This window comes from Dermacentor variabilis, chromosome 1 (genome assembly GCF_050947875.1).
Source record: "Dermacentor variabilis isolate Ectoservices chromosome 1, ASM5094787v1, whole genome shotgun sequence".
Classification (NCBI taxonomy): Eukaryota; Metazoa; Arthropoda; class Arachnida; order Ixodida; family Ixodidae; genus Dermacentor; species Dermacentor variabilis.
Window position 1 is genome coordinate 88,540,952 of NC_134568.1, and position 22,462 is coordinate 88,563,413.

The window sequence follows — 22,462 nt, forward strand, 5'->3', positions numbered from 1 at the left end:
AGGAAGTTTCTCTGTCAACGTTACTTTAGTGTCATCTGCAAGACATCTACTGTCGATGAGTGAAGTGGCTGATTTGGGAGTCAATCAATTTATTCGGCATCTTGTACTAAAAATGTTAGCAAGATACGCCATGTTCCAGTTGAATATACAGAACAACTGGTTGACTTCCTGAAGAATTTCGACGTGACATCTGCCCGCCGTCAGGCGCGCTACAATCACCGAAAAGACGGAGCGATAGAATCACGCCCTCTGAGAGCCGGTGTTCTTTATTTCAGAGAAGACAAACCAATGCCGCCAAGAGTGCACTTCGGCTTCACGAGTCATCCTGTAGAAGAATACCATGGTCCTGCTCTGATACTACAACTGCCAGAGATTTGGACATTTACCGAAGAACTGCCGCAGTCCACGTCGCTGTAAGATATGCTCAGAAAAGCACAACCATACAGAGTGCAAGTCTGTGCGTCAGCCAAAGTGTGCCAACTGTGGCGGAAACCACACAGCTTCCTACTCCGGGTGCCCTCAGAGCAGAGCTGCCACAAAGTTACATAGACATGAGTTGAAATACGGAAGGCTGCCTCCTCGTAATGAGCCCCCACTCAACCTTGATACCGTAAGATATGCGCCTCCAACTCCTCCCTCCCCCCCCAAAAAAAGAGAAAAAGAGCAAGGGGACAATTTGAACTATTCTGCAGCTCTAAAGCATTTAGGTCGACAACGTTCACACAGCGAGCGACACGATCCATTTTCAGAGAATGCTACTCATCTTTCCCAGACATCGAGTCAAATTCGCCGACCTTCTCAGCAACGCCATCTGATGATGATGATGATATGTGGTGTTTAATGGCGCAAGGGCCAGGTGTGGCCAAAGAGCGCCATGACAAGTGGTGATGTTGACGATGTATTATGGAGATGTGACTTGGCTGTAAAGTGGCCTAAAAATAGTTGCTGTAAAGTGCATAAAATCTACGTGATATAAAATTATGGCGATGACTAATGACGATAACTATGAACATTAAAATCCATCGTAAAAGAATGACATAGAATTGAAAATATATGAGATGGTAAAAATAGCTGGAGCACTGTTGCCTCGCCGGAGCCCTTGAAACACAAGGGCCTAGAGGCACGTGCTATACGAGAAGAATTATCACAGCGCCATCCTCTGAAGAGAGGAGACGCTACGAACATGTGGGACTAACAACATGCAATACAACATCTTTCAGATAACTTAAGACTGCGTTGGCGTCAAATAGTGGTTCTGGGCCGAGTAACATTAATGGGTGAAGGGGGATGTGCTGCTGGTATGCTAAGGGAAAATGTTTCTTTCTATCAGATTCGGCTTTCCGGCACTCCAGGAGGACGTGGAGGACGGTAAGCCTCTCCTCGCATCTACCGCAGGTGGGAGGGTCATTTCCGGTGAGTAGAAAATTATGGGTGCCGAATGTGTGTCCTATTCTGAGACGACAGAATAGGACATCTGTTCGGCGTGATCTTGTTACAGAGGGCCAGAATCCTAACTGTGGCTTTATCACGTGGAGCTTATTATTTGTTTCCGCGTCCCATAGGCGCTGCCAGTGGTTCCGTAGTTTCCTCCGTAAGAAGGGCTTCAGGTCTGTGACAGGAACTGCAGCGGTGGAATTAGCAGAATGCGATGCAACTGACGTGGCCATCTGGTCCGCCAGATCATTACCTTCGATGCCCCTGTGACCTGGCACCCAGCATATGATGACATGCTGGTTACCTATATACGCTTTACACAGAACGGAATAGAGTTCAATAATTACCGGATTTTTGTGGTTAGAGAATGACATCAAGGCCTTCACAACACTAAGGGAGTCCGTATATATGACTGATTTCTGGAGTTTTGATTTCCTGATATGCTTCACAGCTGACAATAGTGCGTAGGCCTCAGCCGTAAAGATACTAATTTCCGGATGAAGTACATCGGTTTCCGAGAAGGATGGACCGATGGCTGCGTAGGACACCCCGTCGTGTGACTTCGATGCATCTGTGTAGAACTCCGTGCAGGAGTACTTGTACTGGAGTTCCCGGAAATGCATTTGTATTTCAATCTCTGGAGCATGCTTTGTGACTTGCACGAAAGATATATCGCATTCTATGAGCTGCCAATCCCAAGGAGGTAGCAGCTTGGCTGGATGCATTAGGCGGAGCTCGAGTAGTGGGACATGCATTTCATCACTAAGCTCCCTGACACGCATCGAGAAAGGCTGTCTTACGGAAGGACGATTATGGAAGAGCGTAGCATATGTCATATCGTTGATGGTATTAAAACATGGATGTTGGGGATTAGACTGGGCTTTCAGGAAATATGTTTGGCTGATGTATGCTCTCTGCAGCTGAAGTGACCACTCATTTGATTCTACGTATAAACTTTCAATGGGACTTGTTCTGAAAGCTCCAGTGGCCAGTCGGATTCCTAGATGGTGGACCGGATCTAGCATCTTTAGCGCGCTCGGGGCTGCAGAATGGTAGATCACGGCACCGTAGTCCAACCGAGATCGAATGAGGCTCTTGTATAAATTCATTAAACATTTCCTGTCGCTGCCCCATGTTGTGCGGGATAACACTTTCAGTAAGTTCATTGTTTTTAAGCATTTGACCTTGAGATTCTTTATGTGTGGAATAAATGTTAATTTTGAATCAAGTATGATGCCCAAGAACTTGTGTTCTTTGTTCACAGGGATTCGCTGACCATACATTTCGATACTGGGTTCTGCAATGAGCCCTCTCTTTCTAGTGAAAAGCACACAAGAACTTTTGTTGGGGTTCACTTTAAATCCGTTTTCATCTGCCCATTTGGATACTTTGTTCAAGCCCTGTTGTACTTGCCTCTCGCATACTGTAAGGTTGCAGGATTTGAAACCTATCTGTATGTCGTCTACGTAAACAGAATAAAAAATGGCTGGCGGTAATGAAGCACGAAGCGTGTTCATTTTTAAGATGAAGAGCGTGCAGCTAAGTACACCTCCTTGGGGTACACCAGTTTCCTGTATAAAACGTCGGGACAATACATTGCCGACTTTCACACGGAATGTACGGTTGGACAAATAGCTTTCTATTAGAAAGAGCATATTGCCACGGATGCCAATTCCCGACAAGTCTCTCAAGATTCCATAACGCCACGCAGTGTCGTACGCCTTCTCCATATCGAGGAATACGGATAGGAAATATTGTTTATGTAGAAAGGCGTCGCGAATGTTTCCCTCAATGCGCACAAGGTGATCGGTTGTGGACCGCCCTTGTCTAAAGCCGCACTGAAAGGGATCGAGCATATTGCTGAGTTCAAGGAAATGTACAAGTCTGCGGTTAACCATTTTTTCAAAAAGCTTACAAATACAGTTTGTAAGGGCTATCGGACGGTAACTTGCCGCCAAGGAAGGGTCCTTGCCCTGTTTAAGAACAGGAACCACAATCGCTTCTTTCCATGTGGATGGGAGGTATCCCGTAGCCCAAATAGCGTTGAAAAGTGTGAGTAGTGTAAGTTTGGTGTCAGTATGTAAATTTATGATCATGGCATACATGACTCTATCAGGTCCCGGTGCAGTGCTTTTGCATGTGTTCAAGGCAGCTGTCAACTCAGCAATATTGAAAGGCCGGTTATAGGGTTCATTCTGTCTGGATTTTCGTATTATTGGCTTACATTCTTCTATTTGTTTGTATTTCAAAAAGGATTGCGAATAATGGTTTGAACTCGACACGCTCTCAAAGTGTTCCCCAAGCGAGTCTGCCTGATCTTTAAGTGTTTGACCTTGTGTGTTTACCAAAGGAAGGGAATATGTTTGTCGCCCTTTTATCCTATTAACCCTGTTCCAAACTTTGGCCTCATCTGTATACGAATTGATACCGGATAAAAACTTCTGCCAACTCTCTCTTCTAGCCTGTCGGCGTGTTCGCCTGCCTTGCGATTTCACTTTCTTATAGTTAAACAGATTTTCCGCAGTGGGAGAGGCGCGTAGCAACCCCCACGCTTTGTTCTGTTTCTTACGAGCGATCCTACAGTCCTCGTTCCACCACGGGACCCGCCGTTTGCATGCCAAGCCATTTACTTGTGATATACATTTAGTTGCGGCATCTATTATGAAGGCTGTAAAATATTCCACGGCAGCATCAATTCCTAACGAGGACATGTCATCCCATGATATGCTAGTTAAGTTTCGGAATTTATCCCACTCTGCTGTGTCAATCTTCCACCTAGGAGCCTGTGGTGGATATTCGTTTTCTTTAAGTGTTCTTAGTAGTACGGGAAAGTGGTCGCTTCCGTAAGGATCATTCGTAACTTCCCATTCTAGTTCAGGCAGTATGGACGGAGAAACTATGCTCAGATCAATTGAAGAAAAGGTATTGTTTGCAAGACAGTAATATGTGGGTTTCTTCTTATTCAGAAGGCACGCACCAGAGGAAAAAAGGAACTGTTCAACAAGTCGACCTCGCGCATCTATACGAGAGTCGCCCCACAGGGAGCTGTGCGCATTGAAATCGCCAAGTAGAACGTAAGGTTCTGGCAATTGATCAATAAAGGATTGGAATTCATGCTTCGTTAATTTGTAATGTGGGGGTATGTAAAGAGAGCTAATGGTGATGAGTTTGTTTAGGAATACAGCTCGAACCGCCACTGCTTCGAGAGGCGTTTGTAGCTGTAAAAGTTGACATGCAATGCTCTTATGGATAGAAATGGCAACACCGCCCGATGATGCGATAGCATCATCGCGATCTTTCCGAAACGTGACATACGGTCGTAGAAAGTTTGTGTGTTGTGGTTTTAAGTGTGTTTCCTGTAAACACAGCACTTTTGGATTGTGTTGGTAGATGAGTTCTTGTAGATCATCGAGATTCCTAAGAAGACCTCTGACATTCCATTGAATGATTTGTGTATCCATATTAAAGAAAAATTGGTGCTGTGTTTACGGAAACGGTGGTGATGTCTTAGGTTACAGAGCTCTTTCGAGGCCCTGTAACTGGAGTTCTGCCCTTTTTGAAGCGTTCGAGGGAGCCTCGCCGCTCCTTAGGCGCTTGGTGCGCCTTGAGGATAGGTGTTGTGTCCATTGCCTCTTGTGAGGCGCCGGACACGTGCTCTTGCGAGCGAGAAGTCACCAGGGAGAGTCCCGCCTTGGAGGGCAAGACCCCTGCGCCCACCAGCCCGGAGGTCGATGGGGCTCCCTGGGGGATTTGGCTGCGCCGGCTGTTGCCAGCGCTGGATGGGACCTGGGAGGTTGAGGCAGCCTCGGCTGCGCCCACCTTCGGGGTCGATGGTCCCTTCTCCTCGGTTGGCGGAGCAGCGCTAGCTGCAACCGCCGCGGGGGCAGATAGCGTAACTGGCGACTCACTGACTGTGGGTCGGACAGCCGCCGGAAGCCTTTGTGTCGCTGCCCCCTGACGCGTCACATCGGCAAAGCTTTTCTTGGGCAGGTATGAAACCCGCCTGCGTGCCTCTTTAAAAGATATGTTTTCTTTAACCTTGATTGTAACTATTTCTTTTTCTTTTTTCCATGATGGACAGGACCGCGAGTACGCGGCATGTTCCCCATCACAGTTCACGCAGTGGAGAGAGTTCTCACAGGCTTCAGAGGTGTGTTCGTGGGCACTGCATTTCGCACAGGTTTGGCGGCCTCGGCAGCTCTGCGAGCTGTGGCCGAAACGTTGGCATTTGAAGCATCTCAGGGGGTTTGGTACATATGGCCTAACACGAAGCTTGATGTACCCGGCCTCTACAGACTCGGGCAGATTACTTGAGCCGAAAGTCAATATAAGGTGTTTTGTGTTGATTTCTTTACTGTCACGCCTGATCTTAATTCTTTTAACATTGATAACATTCTGGTCACTGAAGCCCTCCAAGAGTTCATCCTCAGTGAGCTCCAGCAAGTCATCGTCCGAGACAACACCGCGGCTGGTGTTCATCGTACGGTGCGGGGTTGCAATTACTTGGGTTTCCCCAAACGACACTAGTTTTGTCAATTTCTCATATTGTTTGTGATCGCGGAGCTCCAAGAGGAGATCACCGCTTGTCATCCTCGACGCCTTATAACCTGGACCAAAGACTTCAGTCAATGTCTTAGAAACAAGGAATGGTGAGATAGTTCGCACTGGTTTAGCTGGTTTTTCAGAGTGGATCACGTGAAAACGAGGGAAGGATTCTTTTTGCCGACCAAAAAACTGGAATACATCATCGGTGCGCCCTCTTTTCTGAGGGCGATCAGGAAGCGGAGGGAAAAAGGTTGCCATAAAGGGATTGAATTTTCGGCAATAACGCCAGCCACCCACCGGGGAGTCCTACAAGGGGACGCTACAGGGACTGTAAGAACAGGTCCTGCAAACGCCAGCTGTACGTTATCACTATAACCAAATATGAGATAACCTAGGTTGGTTATTCACACAAGGTTAACCCTTGCTGCCTGGAAAATTGGAAGTGAGAGGAAGATAGGAGAAGACAGGAAAGATGGAAAGTAAGAAAAAGACGAAGGTTGGAGGGAGAGCGAGAGACAGGAAAAGGCAACTACCGATTTCCCCCGGGTGGGTCAGTCCGGGGGTGCCGTCTACGTGAAGCAGAGGCCAAAGAGGTGTGTTGCCTCCGCCGGGGGGCCTTAAAGGTCCGAACACCCGGCATCGGCTCAACCCCCAGGATCCCCCTTTCCCCGGACACGGCTAAGCCGCGCACGGCTACACGCGGGAGGGTCCAACCCTCGTGTGCTCGGGTACGTGGTGTCGCAACACACCAAACGCCTGCTCACGCAGACGCCCCTGCGGGGCAGCAACGCCATCTGCCAGTGATACAGCAACCTCAACTAACATCTGAGCGACTACCTCAGCATTCGCCTCAACCACACCAGTCATCCCAGCGACCATCCCAGTCAGCTCTTCAGCGACCTGCTCCGATCACACATGGAGCTTCAGCATCGTTTGGTGATTACGCGTCTTTATCCGTGGCACAGATTATCCTGCCCATGCTATTCACAGCTCTGCGTGCAATTCTCAGTGCCATTCCACACGCGAACAGCCTGCCAGAGGTAAAAGCCCTGCTTTCTATGGAGTCGTTGGTGCTTCCACAACGACCAACAGCTCCACGGCAGGCTTACATAATCGTTACAACAGTGTTTTCATATTTCAGTGGAATGCTAATAGTCTTCGAAATAAGTCAGTTGGTTTTCGCAAACTGCTATCTCAACGTAACTTTCCTGTTTTGTGTATACAGGAGGCAGGCGTAGGAGATGACTTCCATCTTTCAAATTGTTATTTATAAATCATCGCGCACAGCTGGAAGTTGCAGAGCGATGTTATGTGTGAGAAAAGACCTGCCGTCCTATTTAATACAGTCGAGTGATTTAGATATACGGGAGTTCGTAGCATGCAAGATATATTTTAGCAAATGCATGCGTCACAGTGATCAGTCGTTATCTACAATGTTCTAGCAAAATATCTGCAGACAGGTTGGTGAATGTGTTTGGTATTGCAAACTTACATGTGCTGGTTTGTGGGGACTTCAACGCACATAACGTCATCTGACGTCATCGGGGGCAGTGAATATAATTATTCCCGCGGAAGCATTATAGAGTGCGCCGCAGAAAAAAGTAATTTCATCGTGTTAAATGACAGCTCTCCAATGTTCTTGCGGGGGTTTCGTTACTTAATCTGTATAGATGTTACGCTCTGCTCACAAGGCCTTCTTGATGGCGTTGAATGGTCAACGGCCATAGATACGTTCGGTAGTGATCATTTTGCGGTTCGGGTAAAACATCGTCTCATACGGAGTGAAGGGATCCGGTGCTGCTCAAAATATACTCATTGGCAAAGTTTTCGTCAATATTAAAGTAATTAATTGGACGAAAATCTGAACTTTCAAAGCTTTGCAAATATATTGTGTGAGTCTTACAAGATTTGCCCAAATCAAGTCATTGTTCCAAATGAATACGCTGCAGTCGACGGGGAATATGAATGTCTTAGAGCAATTAGAAGACGCGCAGAACGTGCTTACCGCCGCAGCGGAAAACTGGATGACTACAAGATGGCACAGAAAGTTCAGTCAATTTCATGCAGACGCTTACAAAAATTAGGTACGAGAAGATGGCGAGAATACTGCGCGTCGTTGTCTCCTTTCACTGCAGTTCCCAGAATATGGTCATTTGTCCGATGTTTTAGTGGTCCAGTTACCCAGAGCCATCCTTTCGAGCCTTTGCCGTAGCTCGAAGCACTCCGGAAACATCTGTGGCTGACGAATTCTGTCAACTCATAACCGGACCAGGAATTCCGTTTACTTGCCTACAATTTACAAGTTCCACAACACTAGTAGGACAGAAGCTTCGTGCGTGCTTTATGTCACAACATCCTCAAATTTAGTGAGTTTAGTTTAAATGAATTGAAATGTGCTCTTTCATCGTGCCGTACGAAGACAACCACAGGCCCTGATGGTGTTACGTATGTGATGTTAAAGAACCTAGGTCCAGCAGGAATAATGACTCTTTTGGAGATATTTAATAATATCTCTATAAGAGAGACTCTTTCAGATTCATGGAAGTTAGCTCGGGTAATTCCAGTACCAGGAAAGACTCCCCTTTGTCTTGACTCCTACCGACCCATCAGTCTCACAAGCTGTTTTCCCAAACTAATAGAGAGGAGGATAGACAGTCGACTGCAATGGCGGTGTGAACACACAAATGTGTTTTCCAACTACATGACCGGTTTATGACAAAATCTGTGTACAATGGACGCAGTAGTAGACATTGTCGCATGCGTCGAACATGAACGAATTTGTGGAAATGTGACAGTAGCAGTATTCTTAGACATTCAAAGAGCATTCGACACTGTAAGTCATATACACGCCCTTGCTGATATGTTAGAGCTTGGCCTACACAGTCGACCACTGCGATGGATATCAAATTTCTTGAACGAAACAAAATATTTATGTAAACAATTGAAGGAGAGAGTAATTATCACAGCATCACGCAAGACGTTCCGCGGGGCAGTGTTCTCAGTCCATTTTTATTCAACTGTGTCATGGCAGCCTTGCCACAAAAACTCCCGTCTGGTCTACAGTATTCTCTGTACGCAGATGACATCTGCATATGGGCCTCTGGATCTCGTATACAAGACATTCAAACAACGCTGCGAGAGGGTCTTGATAGTATCGATCCCTTTTTATGAGAAAGAGGCATAAGTCTTTCATCCGCAAAGACAGCCGTACTTCCTTTCACTAGACGACAGCTGAATAATTTCCAACTTCCGCTTAATGGGTAAACTTTGACGTTCGTGAAAGAGCATAAATTTCTTGGAGTTATTCTTGACCGCCAGCTGACATGGGCATCACACATCCGCGCAATTGAAAATCAGGCCAATGCTGCAATAAACGTACTTCGGCAACTCGCTGGCACGGCGGCAGGTGGGGGGTGGGGGCGTTGGGGGGGGGGGTGGATCAGTCTCTTCACTATTACAAGTTCATAACGCACTCATAAAACAAAAAAGGGCTTATTCGGCGCATATTCTCCAAGGTTTAGCGCAAACTTCCGTGGAACGTCTTCAACGTTTACTGGCAAGGGGGCTGCGAGTGTGTCTTGGGGTTCCGCAGGCTGCTTCGAGTTCTCCAATTATTGTTGAAGCTCGCCACCCACCATTTCCAGTCATACGAACGGCCGAAAAATGTCAACATAGTTATCGCATCTTAACCCAACACGACAAGCGTGCATTAAACCTCGCGCTTAACGAACGAAACAAAAGCGAAATTCATTATGTTGAAAAACAAAGAATTATTACCAAGATTTGAATTATGCAAAGTGGATGTTAGTTACCCTCCTTGGATTTTACCAAGTCCTAAAATAGGATTATCGGTCGAGGGGATTAAATCTAAGAGAGACGTGGTCATGGTAGCCGCACCAGCAACTGGCACTCTTCCAAATTTACTCATATCCCCAGTACATCCACGTATATACAGACGGTTCGTGCCATAAAAATTCATCGACTTCAGCATTTGTCATTCCACATTTGGCGCTAGAGCAAACATTTAAATTATCCCGAGAGACATCTTCCACCGTGGCAGAACTTTTTGCAATCCTGTGTGCTTTGCGTTTCATAACATCAGAAAAGAATGAGCAAAAATGGGTTATTTTTAGCGATTCGCAAGCCGCTCTCACATTACTACAAATCAATAAGAACAATTCTTTGAACACTTTGCTATTGTATGAGACGCTCAAAGAACATACAAAAGCAAGCGCAATGAATCACGTAATTGCATTTCATTGGATACCCGGGCACTTCAATATTCCTGGTAATACTGTAGCGGACGCAGCTGCGAATCGGGCGCACAATAACGCAGAGACAATCAACCTTCCCCTTTTGCGTAGTGAAATCCGTCTGCTTCTGAGACAGATTTTCTGTCGTCTCAGCAAAACAACCTGTTTTAATCAGCATTCTAAGAACTCGGAGTTATACTCTATAGACCCATGTACAAACATATAAATTCCGGAAAATCTAAGAGAAAACAGAAAATTTGAAACATTGGTGCACTGCCTGCGTCTTGGTACTGCATTTACGAGACACATCTAGTAAAGGATAAAACGTGCCTTGAGTCCGCAGTGTTCTTGTGGCCATCCAGACGATCCACAACGAAGAGCATTACAAATTTGTTGCTTTTAGCCAGAAGACCATTCACTCTAAAAAAAGATACTTGGTTTATGGCCAACTGCGGGCCTTCAGAAAAGAGCACTTCTTGCTCTGAAGAAGTTTTTCGAGGACACCAACATTTTGGGGAAATATCAAGTTTCAGTGGATGATAATAAGCTAAATGAGTGATATGGGTGTTATTCTGGGTTAAAGATTGATTTTTGTGGTGATCGTGATACTTACGCAGTTTGTGATTGTGTTCTGTGCTTGCAGTATTATTACATGTGCTGTGTGTTTGGTTATTCAAAATATATGCATATATAAATGCAAATGTGTACTGAACTCATCCACAAAACTTTGCGATTCATGTACTGTTAGACTGTATAGTTTTTATTCATCTGGTGTTCTACTGAGTGTCATATATTGTGTTATTATTCTCCCTTTTTTGTGCATATTTGTTTCCTTTGCTAAGTGACAAGGAGTAGCCCGTGCCGCCATAAATGCGCCAACCTCTCGTAATATTCATTTAAATAAAAAAAGACAGAGAATAGTTCAGGTTCTTCCTCACCACCCATACGCTATGAGAAAGGAAATGGGCTATACTACACAGGATAGTTCTTCTTGTGGTCGAATCAATGATAAGTTCCTTCTAGCTTTCCAAAACTACGACCATGTCCTGTTCCCACTAACAAATACCTAATACTTGCAATTGAGTCTTGAAAAGCGGCGACGTAAGCACCGATGGTTTTCCGCCGGGCTCGTCTGTGCAGTGCAACATAGAACAGTACATGCATGCACGAGACGCGGTGCCAGCGCGTCTTTATTTGAGTCATCAGCACGCGAGTTTCGTTCCGGGTCTCCTGCTATGACACCTGATCACTCCCGTATGCGTGTGTGTCAAAGTATCAGCGCGAAATGGGAGCGGTCGCCAGTAAATGGCTATCACATGTAAATGGCATTATAATTCGCGTTTATTATCTGCGTTCCTGTGGGAGTGTTCACTGTAGACTATTATGCAGGCCGTAGCATGTGTACGTGCTATCTTTTGTACAAACTAAATAAGATTTAACTGTTAGGAACGAGTAATCAATAAATCAATAAATTATTAACTCGTTTTGCTTGCCCAGGAACAAAACTAAGGTCTGAATACCGCTACTACTACTACTACTACTACTACTACTACTACTACTAGCAATCAAGACATAATAACGACAAACGACTCATCCGCTTGCATTTCATTTGTCTGCAAACTGAGGAACTGCCCACATCTCGATTTCTCAGTGGCGCCCACTACGCGGCGGTCACTCAAGCATTCGAACGCATGCGCGCACGAGAGCTCGATGATGGCAGGAATTTTTATGCACCACCACTGACCGATATGCCGCAATGTAGATCAGATGCGCTCTCACCGCTACCCTTTATCATCTGGTATGAGGGAGGAAAACGACACAATTATGTGACATACGGCCACGGGCAATAGGAGCACGACAGCCGCTTGCCGCTGCCATGTCAAGAAGCTCGCTGGGAGGAGTGCAAGGGAGTCTAGCCGGCGACCTCTTTCACTTGTCGAGCATCCAAGAAACCCTCCCGACGGTAGATGTTTTAATAGATCACGCCTAGGAATGTGGCTCATCTCTCTTGCACAGAGCTCCAAGTGAAGGGGGCGTCGCTGAGGAAATGAACGAGCCGTACGGGTTGGAATGCGATTACACAGGTGCCATTTGCAAAAAGGCATCCCAACCACGCTAGCATAGTCATCGCTAGCCGCAGCAGGCCGTAGGTTCCTCTGATTCGTCGCGAATGCGTGCGATAGGCTCATCGCGTACGTCACGTCCGAGGGACCATGACTCTTGCCTAAACTGTCCTTGCAATAATTTTACACTCACTACTATCGGTGCGCACCTACGAAAGTGGCGCTACCCGGGCCTAATCGCCACCAATTACAATGCACCACTCAGACGAATGCATTAAGAATTGTGCGAGTGAATAAAAAGAAAAGAAGCAAAAGAATGACCAAGAAAATTTAACTTTGATGAGATTTTGGTGAGTGGCTGTTTGAAGAATAAAAAAACTTGTCCTTTTCTTGAAAGACACTCTGCACCGCAAAGCAAGACGCACAGAGCGCCGCTGGCGGCAGTACATCGATGTTAGAGCTACTTCATGCCTTAATAGAAAATAGTGGTGCCTTCCGTTGTCTTATTCCTTACGCTGGCTGCGTAACCAGTGTAAGCAGTGAGACAACGGGAAGCACAACTTGCCGTAATCATTTCGTCTTCTTCTGTACTGGAGAGAGAGCTCTTTAATAAATCCTGGATAGGGTTGCCTGATGGCATGACTAGCATGCCCCAGTAGATAGGTATGATGGAAACATTCACCGAGGATTACGATACTCGCTAATGCGGAATTGGAGCGCAGCTGTATACGCGTTTTGATTTCGGGATATATTGGCTGGCGCGGACAAACTATCTCGTGCGGCACTTTGCAAATGGTGCGATGTGTAGCGCGACTGCCTCGCTAATCGGGGCACTGAGAGAGGCGGCGCGTGGATGACGCGTGGGTGCGATTCACACCAGCAGCCGCAGACAGACCTCCACTCATACAGCGCTTTGCTTCCATACAGGCGACGTGCGCTACTCTGGCGCCATCTCGTAGCCATCGTCGCCGCAAAGACCGTCTCGCACGGTACTACGCTTTTCTTCATACGCTTTCGCCATACCCTCCTCCTCCGCTTTCCCCCTCATGGTGCTGTTACACCCTCCTCCTCCCCTTTCCTCCTCGCGCTCTTTCCCTATCGCCGTCTTTCATCTATACTGCTGCGCTTCGCGTTCGCTTTCATCCTTCGCTGTGTTCGCTCGATTACGAGGGACAACGCCCACGAAACGAGCGCCTAAGGGCTGCGGTCTAAAAACGAATGATAAGCACTGCGCAAGTCAGAGATACACAACATACACAAAACGCACCACAACGCTCAACAAACTAAATAAACTCATTGAGACCGGCAAGGGAGGTTAAAGGTGTCTTCGTTGTGCGAGATGCACAGGATGACATAAACAGCTACGGCCACGATCGACAGGATAGAATATTCACGCTGCGTCTATGACTGCAGCGGCAGCTCATCTATGTGGCTCCTTAGTTTTACATATAGCGCCTCTCGACCGGCCCAATACGTAATAACCCACAGCAGACTCACACGTTTCTTCGCAGCATAGCTTTTTTTGTTGTACAAGAAAAGGCCATCAGTACTTATGCGGAGGAACTCATATAGGCACACGTACAACACGATGCATGCGGCTGCCTTAAAGCAGCTTCTGCGTATGCCCTTGCGGTGCTTAAGCTGAGATGCAATTTGCTTGCGTTCTCCAAAGTCGCTGACCATAAGCAGCTATATTGGTTTCCTTGTTTTTTTATTTTCTTCGTTCTCATCACTCTTTCAACGAAACAAGCCGCATTTCCATATCGAGACAGCGTAGCTAATGTTATGTGAGCAACCACTCACGTAGAAATCTGAACTGTGCATATTACCGTGAAAATGAAATGTTTATCCTTCGCAGCCATCGGCAGCCTACTTCATAACCTAAAGTAGCTGTACATAGTAAATTCTGCGATTCATAAAATGAACGAACAATATTTTGTTCTTCCATATCATGTGTTATAGCACGGCGTCGACTTGCGCAGGATCGCGTTTCTAAGGAGAACTGTCAGTGCCTCAGCTGCACGATTGAGGTACTGAACAGGATAAATGTTTGTGGGAGGGAGACCACCACTGGAAAATTTGTCACTAAGTCTAATTAATGATCAAAATTTCGGGGTCCCTAGTGAAACTATGCACTTTTACCTTCTTTCCATTTGGCGCTCTTTTCATATATGGCCTGCACAGAATTCAAAACTATACTCGAAATGCCAAACATGTAATATGGCTTCGTCAGTGACAAATGTCCATTCAGAGTGCTTTCAACCGACCAGATAGTTTTCTATTTGATGCTTGATCGCTCCATCGCAGTCACTGTTGTTTTGAGAACGTAACTGGCTCTTTTCAGAAATTGCCTCCCTATGAGTTGGCGATTCCTTTCGCGTTGTGGTCATCAGCATCGTGGACTACAAGAGTTCGTAAGTTTTTCCTATTAGACACGTGCCGCGCACCGTGCTAGAAACACCACTTCCCAGGCAGCCATTGGGGCAAGCACGGCCCAACGTTGCCAGAACTTGCCAGAAATGCCGGCCTTATCTGGGAAGCCCTAGTCTGGGACTGCATTGGGCCAACGTCGGTAATTTATTCACGGGCAATTTGTGGCCCGACATTGGCTGCGTCAATATGCGATATTCGCTGGCAACGCTGTTCTTAGCTATTGTCGGCTATCGCGTGTATCCCCAATACTGGCACGCAGCCAACTACAATGGCAAATCATATATTTCTTGCTAGCCTTTTCATTTGCTGTGTCATTTACTACGTCTTAAGCTCTTTATGCATGCATAAGAATGTTTGTTGCCAAGAATTGTGCCTCGAATCAACAAGCAATGATATTCAGTAAAGAAATTAAAGTGCTGGAATAAATATTTTACTCCACATATATACATATTTGAATAAATATTATATTGCGATTTATTTACAAGAGGTTGTAAGGCCACAAAAGACAGTCCAAGCTCAAGAACGTCAGCTGGTGTGTTGCGCACGCCGAGTTGGTAGCGCCGCGCGGCTCGTTTCGTTTTAAGCGCCCGCCGAATAATGTTGCTGTTTTTTATTAAGATATATATATATATATATATATATATATATATATATATATATATATATATATATATATATATATATATATATATATATATAATATGTGCCACCATCGAAAGGAATCATGCACCTTGTTCTCTTATCCGCCTGGTCGCAGATAATAGCTGCATACAAATTACACTGATGTTACGACACCACACTTCGAGGGTATGAAGCACGAATAAGGCAAAAATAAAAATAAATAAATAAATATCTCCTTGTTGGCAGTAATTTGAATTGTCAGTTTACTGACACCCAGTGGATGGATGGATGAATAACTTTCTTGAGGTCCGTCGGTGCGTGTGATTAATGCGCAGCGGGCCGCTCCCACGTCGGGACAGAGAGGCCATGCCCCTCCGCCGCGCTGCGGGCCCGATGGACAGCCCAGAGCTGTGATTCAAGGTCCGAGCTGCGTAGAGGCCGGTCCCACACTTCCTTGGTTGTCCTGGCCCCCGGCGCCAGGGGGCAAGCCCAGAGCATACGAGCAAGGCTAGCTATATCCTGACAATAGCGACACGAATTGTGAGACTGCCACCCAGTGTCATTGTCCAAATTCAAACTTGGCAGCCGCCAATTGCCGAATTTATGTCCACAAAATTGATCAGCTCTTACATTCGCGTTAAAAAAAAATCGCAAACAAGATCATTGGTAAAAGGTACAGTTGATCAGATTCAATGCTTTTGCTACCTTATGAACTTTCTTTTTAACAAATTCCAGAACACACATTCAAGAGGGTAATATCATTCCGTTGGGTCGAAGTAGTTATTCACCAATACGTAGCCTAACCAGCCACTTATGCCTCCTGCTTAGCTGGTCATCTTATTTATTTGAGCCGTATACACAAACACGCCACACAGAGGACATAGTACTCCGAGAACTCCTGCACTGTTAAAAAGTGGTGCTAATTGTTACTGCGAGAACTAAAGAGGCGTTTCTTACATCACCGGCAATACTGTATATCCGTAGATCAACGTAATTTCAAACATGCTAACAAGCCACTCTCTTAAAAGTAAGACCTCAAAGATCAAGACGTCGGGACAAGAATGCAATGCGACTTTACAAAAAGTAGACGAAGTGGTGAGTTTCTGGCTGCTTCACAGGTCCTCTTGAGCCCTTGGAGATACCTCTGAATCAAGCTTCTAGAGCCATGCAACCGTTATTGCGGGGACACCTGCAACAGGTTCACAATCATATCACAGTAAACTGGGGCCTGTTTCCAATGCAGATGACACTACAAAAATAATTTATGACGGTTGAAATAGCTTACCGCCCTTGTAGCTTGACTACCATCCACATTACGGAACTGAAAAAAAAAATAATCCACAGGACAGCTATGATATGTTCAAATCAGTGCTTTTATCAGTTCACATTTCGAAAACGTACAGAAAAACTTCATTTGCAATTTTTATTGCCTCTCACGCTAATTTACTCGCTGTTTCGCTTCCGATAACTTAGAGCGAACGCCCCCCGTTTCAATTACATGGTGGACAATGGCTACAAGTCACCCAAATACGGGGAAAGTGAACACACACACACACACACACACACACACACACACACACACACACACACACACACACACACACACACACACACACACACACACACACACACGCGCGCGCGCGCACGCACGCACGCACGCACGCACGCACGCACACACACACACACACACACACACACACAGAGAGAGAGAGAGAGAGAGAGAGAGAGAGAGAGAGAGAGAGAGAGAGAGAGAGGTCTAGAGCTGTAGAGCTGATAACAGCTCTATTTCAAATTTTGTAAATCCGATTTTAAATAACGCAGGCTCTGCAGCGATGACAGGAAAATATACTTTGACAGCTTGATGGCAATGCAGTGCATTAATTAATTAATACGTGAATGGTAGGATGCAGCGGTGTGTGCTAACGTACTCGAAGATTCCGTAAAATTTTTTTAAGCCCTTGCACATAGAAAACAAATATCAGCTTGTAAACGAAACACTATAGGTATCAATCACGCTCTACAATTTCATTAAACAGGGAGAAGAGTTTGACGCGTTGAATATTATTCAGAGCATTTGTGCCCCGAAATGAATTTTCGCGAAACACACTCGTATTTAGGAATTACATCTTTCAGCTGGCACATTATACTACACTTCAAGTGCTCTCTTTCACCGTGCGAAAAGCTGGATCCGAGGATGAAAAACCAAAAACAAGTGTGCTTACTTCTGTGAAAGTCATGTTCCACTCCTTTCAAGTTGATCCGGCAATACAGTCGGCGGATGTCAGCGCGCGACGGTCAGGCGGACATAATTTGGGGCGCTTGTCGCACCCTGTATAATACGGTGCACCTATTCACATGCGTCAGTCGGTATGCTCACGTAGATTTGAGAATGGACTGATCATATAATGCGTACAATCTCATTGAACAGGCCTGTCTCACTTAGAAGTGACGAAGCACGAAGCAGGCGTCTTAACAACCATAACACTAACTTTTCACAGCGGTGACTGTACGTCTATCGCTCTTAAGTCCCAGAATCACTCCCCTGTAGCGCCTCCAGAAATCGCACTGATCGATCTAACGCTTTAGTTAAGGAACAATATAAAAAGTTACGCGCCATTGTACAGTGTGTACACATTTACTGCGACTGTTCTATAGTTGAAAAATGTAGTAGTAGCCGAGCTGAACAAACAAACGACCCGCTTAAGAGTTGGCTTCGATTTTAGCTATCGAGGCCAACTCAAGTTTCCCTATTCATGCAAATTACATTTGTGAAACGCAGAAATACTTTAGTGAGAAAGATGTAGCACTTATTGTATGATCTTGCATTTGAGAGAGAACTTAAAATTCTAGTAACTTAAGAAAGCATAATTTATGTTAAGGAGTTCATACATTTCACAGAAATTGCCGAAATTCAACAAGCGTCAGAAGAATTTAACCCTTTACTGCACAATTTTTTGTTTCCTCGAAATATTATTCATGGAGTTGCAAAGAAGCATAAAAGTACCTCTACTCCTATGGAAACTAATTTTAGCGAATTTCTGTGGTTTGAAATTGCAGAAAAAGGGTATGTTGCGTATTTGCAACAACGTGCAGATAAAAAAGAAGTTGGAGGAGAAACATAGACTTAGTTCGATTCATACTCAGATGTTTATTTGCACGTGACAATCATTGGTGCACCTATGATTTAGTGTGGAACGAAAATAAGCAATTTCACTTGCTTATGTAGCACAGGTGGTTCCCGTACTTCGTGCAGTGCGTCATGCAGATTCCCGTGCAGCCAGGAAACAATGCAGTGTTTTCGCGTTATTGTCAAGATTTAGAACAGAGAAGCACAGACGTAAGGCTGTGCCCGTGGCGACACGACACGGCAGCGCACGGATGCGCCACTTCCTTTTGAAGAAAAAAAAGAAAATTAGACCAGAAAACATCTTGCACACATGTTGAATGTGTATTGGACTTACACTTGTGGTTGTCATCACTCCTGGAAAGGTCGCTGCCTTCACTATCAGGAGGAATTGCTCGGCTATAAAAGCATTTGGGAGCCATTTCACTTTTGCGAAGAAAATAAACGATGTACATGTTGTTGCATTTGCGCAACATAGCAACGTTCCGTCACCAGGAACAAACTATTCCGAGATAATAATGTTTTTTTTTAATCTACAGAGTCAGGAGGATGTGGAGCTCAGCGTAAGAATATTTTTTTACACTTTGCCTTATGGAGAAATACATTTACAATTGGCAAAACTTACCTGTATCACTGCTCGCGGTCGCACGCAGCCTCTGGCATGTTTGTTTTGCTAGAAGATGCGAAGGATGAGCACACATGACAGCACAAGGCGGCGCGTTTCTTAGACGAATGTTCCGGAAATGCAACAACTTGTGCAGACAGCTCCAAACGGACTTTGCTTCTGTTTTTAAAGCCGTTCATCGGAATGTTGCGTAAATGCAACAAGGTGCAGTAAAGGGTTAAGGCCGATGTTTATAAATCCGTACCTCTGCACCAGAAACAGATATCTCACCTTTGGCAATTGCTTCTCCATGAACATTTATAAAGCAGCAAAAATAGTCTAGTTTACAACTATCACCCATTAGGTAAAATGCTTACAAGGTGCTTGCCAAAGTTCTACTCACAAATTACTGGCACGTTTGAGAGATGCATACAATGCATTAACTTGGCTCGATTTATATATTTTAACAGATGCCATTCATATAAAAGTAATAGCGTTATTTCTTACTGTATTAGAGAACTGAAAACATGGTACTTGAGCTTTCTCAATTTTGTACAGTTGTTACGAAAAACAGATAGCCTCAATGAAAAGTCTGTTCTTCGCAGTAAAAAGATGCTAAATATTTGTTTTAAAGCGGTTCTCAACCACTCCTCAGGCTTGGTGAAATAACGTAGTCCGCGGATAGCATACACTGCTGTGAACATATCAGCCAAATTTTGCAGTCGTGCGCGGCGCGTGGAACTCGCAAGGGGAGCGCGAACTCACCCTTTTCTCAAACGCTCTGTTTTCAACAGAAGCCTGCTCCTCACTCTTCTGTGGACGCTTTCTTTCGTAATATAGCACATTCCCAGAAACGCGGCTGCTATTGGCCAATAGCTGACATGAATCAAGAAGGGCATTTGTGTCAGTGCGCTCCTTCCTACTGTTCCCGTGTATATTTATTTATTTTTTCACGCAGTTTAGTAAACAGGCTGAAGTAAGCGAAAATCTGCTTTCGAAATTCGATAATAATTAGGCACCCCCGGAAGAAGCCCACTATCGTCTGCTCACGCTCGCGTGCGGTCGCCGGCGTAGGAATCAAGCTTTGAGCACCCTGCTTATTGGTGCCGTACCCGTCGGGTCTCGCTAATTTAGACTAGATTAGAATACTCGACTAGCCTCGAACCACGCGAAACTTAAGGTCAGACCACACGATCGCTTGCCAGAGCGCGCTCGCTCTTGGCGTCTCCTGGTTAGACACCTTGGCAGACTTCGCTTCATATTGATAGCGCAGCAAAATACTCCAGTTGAATGTGGCTGCTAACCGGTCGGTCAAGCTGGCGCAGGACAAAGCCGCTCTGCACCACGTGGCGCAGCCAGACTGGAGCATATGAGCGCGAGCATGCACTCAAGCCCTGTCGTGCACAAAGCAAACGCTGCACGTACACACTACAGCTCCATGTAGCTGCGGTCTGCTACGTAGCGTAGATATCATGGCCGTTGCTGGCTGCAGCAACGAGTCCGCTGAGTGAGCGCACTGCGGCACGCTGAATACAACCGCGTTTGGAGCGTCGTAGGCGCCAAGATCGGCAGTGGCGTCTACGTGAACATCCGAAATCAAATTTGAACAGCGCGCCACGGTGACGTTCATGGGGGCGAGTACTTACGGAGTCGCCGTCGAGTACTTACGGAGTCGCCATTGGGTAGTATGAGGGATCACGCGGAGCGGTCGTTATAGGTTTCGCTTACGGCGCTCAATGAAAACACCACGCGGCAGCACTCCTGTACATTTATGCAAGTACTCTCAAAACGAGGGAAGTTTTTGACTGTCGATATAATAATCTTGGGCAAACTGAAAGCACAGAATCGTTTACAGACGCTATCTCTTTACTGAATACGTACAGTGAACGCCACTGCGCATGGTCGCCGTGATAGAGTCTCCCGAATCGGCTTCTTTTGTGAAAGGTAGACGAACGCTGTGAGTTAACTATGTGAAATATGTTCTTATAGTGGGCTGCCTGTATAACCAAATGGAGCATAACAGAATGAAGCCTCAATGCGGCGACCGCATGGGTTCGCAGCGACCGAATGCGCGTCTGCGTGCATGTCCGCGCACAATGTTGTGCATTCACTGTGAGCGCGTTTTCACACCGTGCCGTGAGCTTTAGGCCGCAGCATATGAACATCTGACAGTACACTAGCAACCATTGTTGCGTGGACGCTATCAGAACTGTTCAAAAATAATTTCGTTATAAAGTCTTCGACGTCTACGGCGACTGTGATGTTCCGTCGCGACGATTCAATCTTTCTTTGTCTTCTAAATTCTTAGACATTTCAACATTATTTCTCATGTTGCGTCGCACTGTATGTTTATCGGTCTTCTCAGCGTGCGATTTCCCCCTGCTTCTTTTTGTCATCCAGTGCCTTAATTTATAATACCAACATGACCATATGCGATGCCTTTTTTTTTAATGTGCTTCTTACCGCTCCCTATCCATTCCAGTAAACTTGCCAGTATCTAGCATCAACAAGTTCATAGACCAAACAGTCATGACATTAGCCGGCCAGCGGGCGCGGGCGAGCGTCTCAGTTTGCATTTTCTGCTACTCACCTAACATCGCAGACCCGGTGCCGTAGCAGAAATCTTTCTCGCGTCTGTGCTTGCTGCATACCCGAGTTGTAGCCGATGGCTGTCGGCCGGTTCTAAGTTTCGCGAGCCAAGCTTCACGCAGCTTCTTGTACTGTGGCTACGTGTGAATAAGACTGACACCGGGCTCCGTTGCGTACGTCCTGCACTGCGGCACCGAGCAGTAGCCTACCATGCTGCACGCCTCCGAAGGCAGCCACTACCTATTATAGTACTTTCATATTTTGTCAAGCAGACACCCAAGGCGGTAAAGTCTCACCACTGATCAGAACCGTAGCGCAGCTGGGACTTTAAATTTTCGTTTTCAGTTCGCTTCGGCGCTTCCGAAGCAGCCGACGCGGCCGCTGTGTCCACGTGATCCCTCATGCTACGTTACCCCGACGGTGGCGCCAGCCTTTGCAGTGGTGAAGCTCGCCCTCAATATAGCGGAGCGTTGTGGCTACGCCCCACTAGGCTGTAGCCTTCGCAGTGCAAGTCATTGAAGACGGAGCAAACGCACCGCGTAGGGTACGTTTGGTTGCCAATAAATGCGCTTCTGCTGAACGCATTGAATTATGTTTTGCAGCAAAGTATTTCTGAAATGGCCTGTTTCAACTTGGATTGCATTTCAAATTACTTTTATAAAAGTTGTTCAGGGCCCTTTTAAATTGACAGACAACTGCTCAGAACATGAACCGAGATAATCCCTCTGATGGAAAGATTGCCTATCGTATTGGCTAAAACGGGCCCTGTTTTTCTCATTAAAGGTGTATCGATAGT

The 22,462-nt window shown here is 45.9% G+C and overlaps 1 protein-coding gene across 1 annotated transcript in view; it reads right to left on the reverse strand.

Moving 5' to 3' along the window:
• Positions 1–22,462, reverse strand: part of LOC142578297 (phosrestin-2-like) — a gene marked incomplete at its 5' end in the record, with an annotated part of 803,118 nt that overhangs the window by 90,431 nt on the left and 690,225 nt on the right. The gene's annotated exons all lie outside the window — the stretch shown is intronic.